A 7,684-nucleotide genomic window follows, 5' to 3' on the forward strand; every position below is an offset into this window, starting at 1 on the left:
CATTATGAGAAACACTGCGGCGACCATAAAGTGAGGAGAAATTTTCCACAAAATATTTGAGAAGGCTTTGTGCCTTCCTCCTCTGCTGGCAATAATTATTTGGAATGAAGCACCTCATGCAATAGCAAAGACATAGAAAATGTAGAAAAACGTCGGGAGAAACAATTTTATTCATGACATATGGCCCTGTATATAAGAGGAACTGTCTCAGTTCCGTGGCTTTCCACCTTTTTATTTCTTTCAGTGTCCTGGGCTTTCTAGGGAAGTCTGATGGAATGTGACTGGCAATGGATTCCAACCTCCCTGAAAGCCTCTGAATAGAACTGCTGGATAACCTCACAAGATAAGGCCCAGTGGAGAAATAAAGGAGAATTTTCCTCATTACTCCAAGACATACCAGATGCATATAATCATAGGGGAAATTTTCCACCATCACTGTGCCCGGAATATCAACCAATGGAGATCGCGTCTTGTGGTGCTCCTCTTGTGTTTGCTCACGAAAACTTGAGTCAGTCCTAAGATCTGCATTAAAGTCATTGAAGGCAATATTAGTGTCTTCATACTCTCCCCTGGTCACACACTTCCTGCAGCTATAGTAGCCTGTGTGGCTCACCGTGCCAGTTGCCAAAGAATATGCAGGGGTGTCGAGAATGTAGGCTGATACTTCTATCAGAAAATTCTTGCCACCATATGTGACACCAGATTCTTTCAAGAGGATCATCTCTTCGACAAAAAGCCGCAGGTATTCTTCCGCTGAGGATGGTTTCATGTACCCATGATACATGCCAATAGCAAATGGCCTAATTGAAGGAAAATCTTCAAAAGCCAAAAGAATTGGCCATACCTGACTGTTGGTACTCTTTGTCAAGGGAAGACCATCAAAAGAGCAGTGCAACTTCAGAGTTTCCACCTTCCTCAACTCTTTATAAGCCTCCAAATGTTGCACCACCTTATTTTCCACACCCCAATGATGGTATTCTCCACCAGCTACTTGATGGGTATGAGTTTTCCTTGGGGTATTAAGGAGAGTCCTGGCATCAGATGGCCACCCTTTGAAGCACTTATGCTTTCCTAAAATTTGCAAGAGATGATTAATTTTGGTATGCGGTATACCAGATGCTGCCCATTTCATTATCTCGTGGATAATAATGTCATCCCCATGATTTGTGCCCTCTTCCTCCTCACTGGAATCACTCTCACATGCAGAACTGGAGAGCTCATCAGTAACTTCATCTTCCAACCCATAATGAGCTGCTTCCAGATTTTCATGGAGATTTGTGTTTTCTCCATCGTCAGTGGATGAATGTATGTCATCCTGCACCGGCTGTGGCTGCTCCTCTGCCTGCCCATCTTCAATCACATCCCCATCAGTCAGCAACTCTTGGGCCAAGCCCGAAATCATTCTACGCCTATGACGCTGGGAGCAGGATGTGTAAGTCTTCCTTCGTTTAGGCATAGTGGAAAGTGATTGCAAAGGGCACCTGAAAATTGAATGATGCAAACTAAATCTTCATGGGAGGCAATTTTAACAAGTCCGCTTGCAAACTAATCGTTTGAAAATAGTAATAAATCGCTAGTTAGACAGTCTTCTCTCGCTCATAGTTGCAGTTATAGAAATTAGGTATTCCAGAAATAAATTTTCCTTCTCAAGGAAGAAAAAGCACTCCAAATCACCCATTAATAACTATTAAGGACAGCTTCCCATAAACAAGGCACACCTAGCATCCCTAACAGTGAAGAGAAAACATTTCCTTTTATGATTGGACTTAATCTTGCCAAGGTATTCAGTAGCACCACTATTCAGACTTCACAAGAGAGAAAGTCTTCATATGCCATACAGCACTCAATTTCTCAAGAACACTATTTCTAAGAAACCATGTGAAAAGACGATTACAAGTGTATGTTACATACTGGGCCATTAGTCTTGAACAACATTGATTCTCCAACTCCACTGTCCACTTTTTCCCTCCACCAAATGACAATTTTAGTAACCTATGATTATTTACCTCAGCGAGGACATAAACCTCATGAGTATGCACAAATTTAAAATTTCCTGTCTTTCACCAATCAACTTATGCAATTATGCAGATGCTGTCCCTTCTGAGAGAGATACACATCATTGAATCTGACCTCTGTGATTTTTAACTCATATTAATTTTCTTAACACATTAACACATATTAATTTTCTTGAAAAGATCGAAACCAAGTATCTGAAATGCTTAATTAAAATTTAAAAAAAAAGCACACACTGACCCTGGGTATAATCTTTCATGCAAACCCTCTTGAACCGAAGACACCATAGCATGTTCTTTCTAAATTATACTATATTCCGTAGATTCCATTTAATGGGTCAACAGGTTACTTGAACCTCCTTCTATGTCCATAACTAACCATCCAACCAACTACAGCAAAAACTGGATTAATTACTTGATGATTGTACTGAATATTGTGAGAATTTTAATTTTTTAAATTCTTCTTCCTCAAATGTAAAAAATTAGTAAATAATGCAATTGTATGGTATAAAACAATCCAATACCTTAGTATAAAAACGTTTCCTCTGTTTACCCACACATTGTCATGCTTCCATCAATTCAATAATATTATATCCAATTAATTAAATCATTTGTATCATTAATGTTACCATTACGTTTTCATTTTTTTATTGTTACTGTGTAAGGTGGAAGTAGGGAGAAGGCCGTGGGATAAACAACCGTGGCATTCACGAAAATAAAAATAAATACAATATCACATCAAATGAAATAAAAAAGATCAACGCGGAAAGCCTTCAATTTCTGAACCATTCCTAGCACTCATACCACGATGTCGAAGCATTGAGAGCATATACTATACATAACCACTCACGAAAGTAAACCTCCAAAATTTAACACGGACATTAAGAAGTGCGTACATGGGAGAACAAAATTGGCAATTGACGACCAAAAATTTAAAAGAAATAGATCACCCAGTGAACTTATGAACACCGTCGAATTACGGCAGTAGAAAGTCGTTAAATCACACGGATGAGCAACGATCAAATAATAGTTAAGAGCCAATAAATATTCAATGGATAACGGAATATATTATGAATTATATTTATCATGGCTAACAACAACGTAGGCTTGCAATCTTACGGCGTCCTTCGGACATTTTCATGACGTCAAGACCTCATTTAGTCAAGACCTACACATTTCTACACACAAAATTAAATATGAAAATAAAAGTAAATCTAAATTAGGACATAAAGAAACCAATTAAATCACCAATTGACGACTAAAAATTTAAGAAAAGTAGGTAATGCTTTCAGCGAACATTCTAATAGCGTCGAAGCACGGTAGTATTTTTAGTCTTCAAAATACACGGATGATCAACGATCAATTAAGAGCCAATAAATATTTGATGGACAACAGAATGGAAGATGAATTATTGTCGCTATGGCTAAGAGCAACTAAAGCTGGCATTTTCATGGCGTCTATCGGCCATTTTCATGACGTCACGACCTCATGGCAACTTACAAATTTCGACTAGCAAAATTGCTAATGCAAATGAAAGAGAATCCAATTCGGGACATAGAAAAACCAATACTTTCGACTATTGACGACCAAAAAGTTAAGAAAAGTTATGCTCTCAGCGAACATTTGAATAGCGTCGAATCACGGTAGTACAAATAGTCTCCAAATAAACGGTTGATCAATGATTAATTAAGAGATAAAAACATTTAATGGACAGTAGAATGGAAGCTAAATTATCATCTCTATGGCTGAGACCAACTAAGGCTGGCAATTTCATGGCGTCCTTCAGCCATTTTCATGACGTCACGACCTCATGGCAACATACACATTTCTACATACGAAATTACGTATGAAAATAAAAGTAAATCTAATTCAGGACATAGAAAAAACAATAAAACCACCAATGACGACCACTGATTTTAGTAAAGTAATGCACTCGGCGAACATTCGAACAGCGTCTAATCACGGTAGTAGATATACTCTACAAATTAAACGGTTGATCAATGATTAATTAAAAGACAATAAATATGTAATGAACAGCAGAATGGAACATAAATTATTATCTCTATGGCTGAGAACAACAAAGGCTGGCAATTTCATGGCGTCCTTCGGCCATTTTCATGACGTCACGACCTCATGGCAGGGTTCACATTTACGAGATTACTCATAACAAATAAAATGTTGCACTCATAAAAATTAATCACTCACCTTTTGATGAAGCAGCAAGAAGCTGTGGACAAGGTTGCAGACTCCTTGATGCAGCGTCTCCAAAGCAGCGAGTTGGTGGTTGAAAACGCCACGTGGGTATGGAAAATATACTATCTTCTAAATTGCCTCGCGAATGAATTTGAAGCACCAAAATGCCGAACACCCGAGGTAAAGAAAATATTACCCGGATTAGGTGATATTAACTCAGAGGACTGAGTTGAATGAGGAATGAATTATGGCGAGGTGATAGCGGTGAACAATGAGAGTGGAGTGATGATGAAGGGGTAGATGAAAATGGAAGTATGAGATGACTATATGAGAGGTATAAATGAACTATAATGAGTGAAGGATGAGAGTTCTGACAAGAACTGTTGGAAATGGCAGTTGATAGAATTCAATTTCAGCACGAGGCGAATCTAAGCGTCTAAGCACAAGGCGAGAGAACAGCGAAGTGGAACATGGGGGCATGGTTCATTCAGTTTCCAACTTAATGGCGCTGTTGTATTTTTTTTATCCAGCGACATAGACGGTGATACGAAGAACTAATAGTTAAAAATGTCTGCTACCCCAGGGTTAGAAATACAATTTTTTCATTAAATGCAAGAAGGAGTATTGTTCAACATTACGAAGGACGCTAATAAATTTACATGAAATACAATTTTCATCAATGTAGCAATTTCTGTATGGACGAATTCAATCATTATCAAATACTTACCCCAAAAAATTAAAATAAATATATATTTTTAATTATACCTTTACGAACCTGGAAGTATGCAAGCAATTTAAAAAAAAACATGAAAATAATCCTAGGAATGTATTTCTATCCAAAATTACGGCTTTAATGAGCGGTTATAAGTTGAATGTATCGATACACGGGCTTTATTCTCATAATACCCGAGTATTATTTTTACACCATATTTCCACCAGAAATACACGTGTAAAAGAAATGTCGGTGCTGTCTGGGTAGCCCTCTTCAGCGTGCTGAAGGAAGAACCAAATGCACTAACAACACGAGGCTGAAAGTGATTCTGAAAGTGATGAGGCTTATGATCATGATGAGGCTGATAGTGATTTTTTCGACTTGCAAGGTGGACGAGCAGGGAGAATTATACGGCTAATTGAGAAATTCCTTTTCTTTTCATTAATCCCAGACGGCACAGGAAGTTTTCGTACCTGAATACGAGGGTGGACCATCAAGATACAAAAATCGCGCTTAGGAAGTTACTAAAAAGGTTTTGTTTCTTTATTTCCTTTAATGACGAAAAAAGATGCAAGAGGACTGGCAAATTCATATGCATCGATAAAATTGTATCTCATCGATAAAACTGTATTCGGTCTGGGACTATTTTCTTTCGCGGGTGGTGCCATCGTGCCATATTCTCCTAAGTAGAAAGATCACATGCCTTCACAAGCCCACACAAGCCGTTGGAGATCGCATCGTTTACGTCACGTCTCACCACATTTCAGGGATTTTTGTGGTTAAGTTTGTGAAAAATAGAGTGTCTGGTAATCCCAGTGAGAAATGGATCATCGAATCTACGTCGAATCTTCGTCGATTCGACGACTATAGATCGATATGTGGTCGACGTCGATTTTATTTGTTCAATCGACGTTTTTTCGACGTGTTATTCTCATTGGCCAGCGGGGTCAGCGTGTTGATTGGCTGAGGGGAGAACTTAGTGATGTAGTTTTAATGTCTTAAAAATAACGGTGAGACGCTATTACAACATATGTGTCTAAAATAAGAAATATAAAATTAAATAATTATTTTATTTATCCATATATAGGTTTAATCTCCGAGAACAATCTTTGATTCCTTTTAATTCTGTAACTTGACCGTTGAAGTTCGATTGCGTGTATCAGTTGAGCCGTTGAGCTGTTAGTCGTCATGCTGTTAGTTCTTCACAGTAAACTCGGAACAGAGACATTCGGCGCCGTATAGAAAATTTATTGTCGCATTTATTTTGCGCGACAGACTTTGCTAGCTCTAAATCCTGTTATTGGTATTTAAAATCCTTCTGAAACTTAATGAGCTTTTGGATTCGTATTAATCATCGAAAAAGGCATTCCGTCGCTTAGTAAAGACAAGCTTCACTACGTCTTCCATACTTCGGAATCGGTCTGCTTTTGGACCGCTGTATGACAGGTAGGATTAGCTTCCCCTATTTAATGTGTTCAAGATTTCCATTTTCACACATTTGCCACATACGCCGGACCTTCTATTTGCGTCCAAGTTCTTACTTCTTTCCTGCGTGGTATGTGATATGCACAAGCTTGGCTTTGTGACTACGTTTACCTCATTTCGATACCTTTATACTCGCGTCATAGATGTCAACACCTCACATTTTTTCTCAAGGATTTCTGATTATTATTGAAGATGAATACGAAGGACTTAAGATTACAAGTCACCATTATAAATTTATTTCAGCCTTCATTTGTTTAGACTTTACGTGCTCGATTGAAATACGTCGTTGGCGCAGCAATAGATGCTCTTTATTAGCCGAAAAGATGTATATTTCCGCAATTATTAGTAGGAATCGCAGGTAAAAAGACGATATCTCGCCGACATAGAAAACTCGTCGATGGTGTCGACGTCGAAAACACGTCGATGGCGTCGACGTCGAAAACACGTCGATTTTCGGACCATATAGACATCGATCGATGTGTTACCATCGACGTTTTATCGATGAGTGCTTCGACGTCGAATCGGCGTAGATTCGATGAGCTATTTCTCACTGGGAATGGTGAAGTTTCCCTTATTCTTTAATGTCATTCACTGGGCTTCAGAAACGTGTTTGTGAGATATTTTTGTTAAAAATGCCTTTCGTGTGTGTATTGTCGGGATGTAATGGAAACTCCGGGACATGGTTCAAGTTTTTAGCTTTCCAAAAGATCCTGAGTTGAAGAAGAAGTGCATTTGGGCGATAAGAAGAAAACATTTCACCCCTACGAAAAACTGTGAGGTATGTATCTCTTTCTCGCTGTAATTATTTGGATGTAATTTTAAGTTAGAAGTGGCTTCGGGATGTTGATGCATCAACATCCCGAACTATTCAGTACTGAAGTACTATATAGTACTTCAGTACTGAATAGTTCGTTTAGTACTGAATAGTACTATATAGTACTATTCAGTACTAAAAATGGTGATTCAAAATATTGTAGCAGCAATTCTTTTGAAAATTCTTGCATTTTAGTTGTCTTTTTTGTATTAATTCATTCGGTAAATGTGTGGTTAAAGGAGAAACTAGGAATAAGCTGCCAAGTTTTCCAAGTCCAAGTATATTTCTCGTTGTTGTTTTCCGCAGTTCCCAGCTTTGCAGCTGTCTCCTGGGCGTTTCGTTTAGTAATGTTGCAGGCAGATTAGTTGATCACGTTTTACAGATTAAAATAAGAGTCATGGTATAATAATACTGGACAGGGAATTAGGGGATAGGAATATGGGAAGGGTTGAGGGCACATTTGGGGAG

Source organism: Ischnura elegans, chromosome 8, assembly GCF_921293095.1.
Source record: "Ischnura elegans chromosome 8, ioIscEleg1.1, whole genome shotgun sequence".
NCBI classification, from domain to species: Eukaryota; Metazoa; Arthropoda; class Insecta; order Odonata; family Coenagrionidae; genus Ischnura; species Ischnura elegans.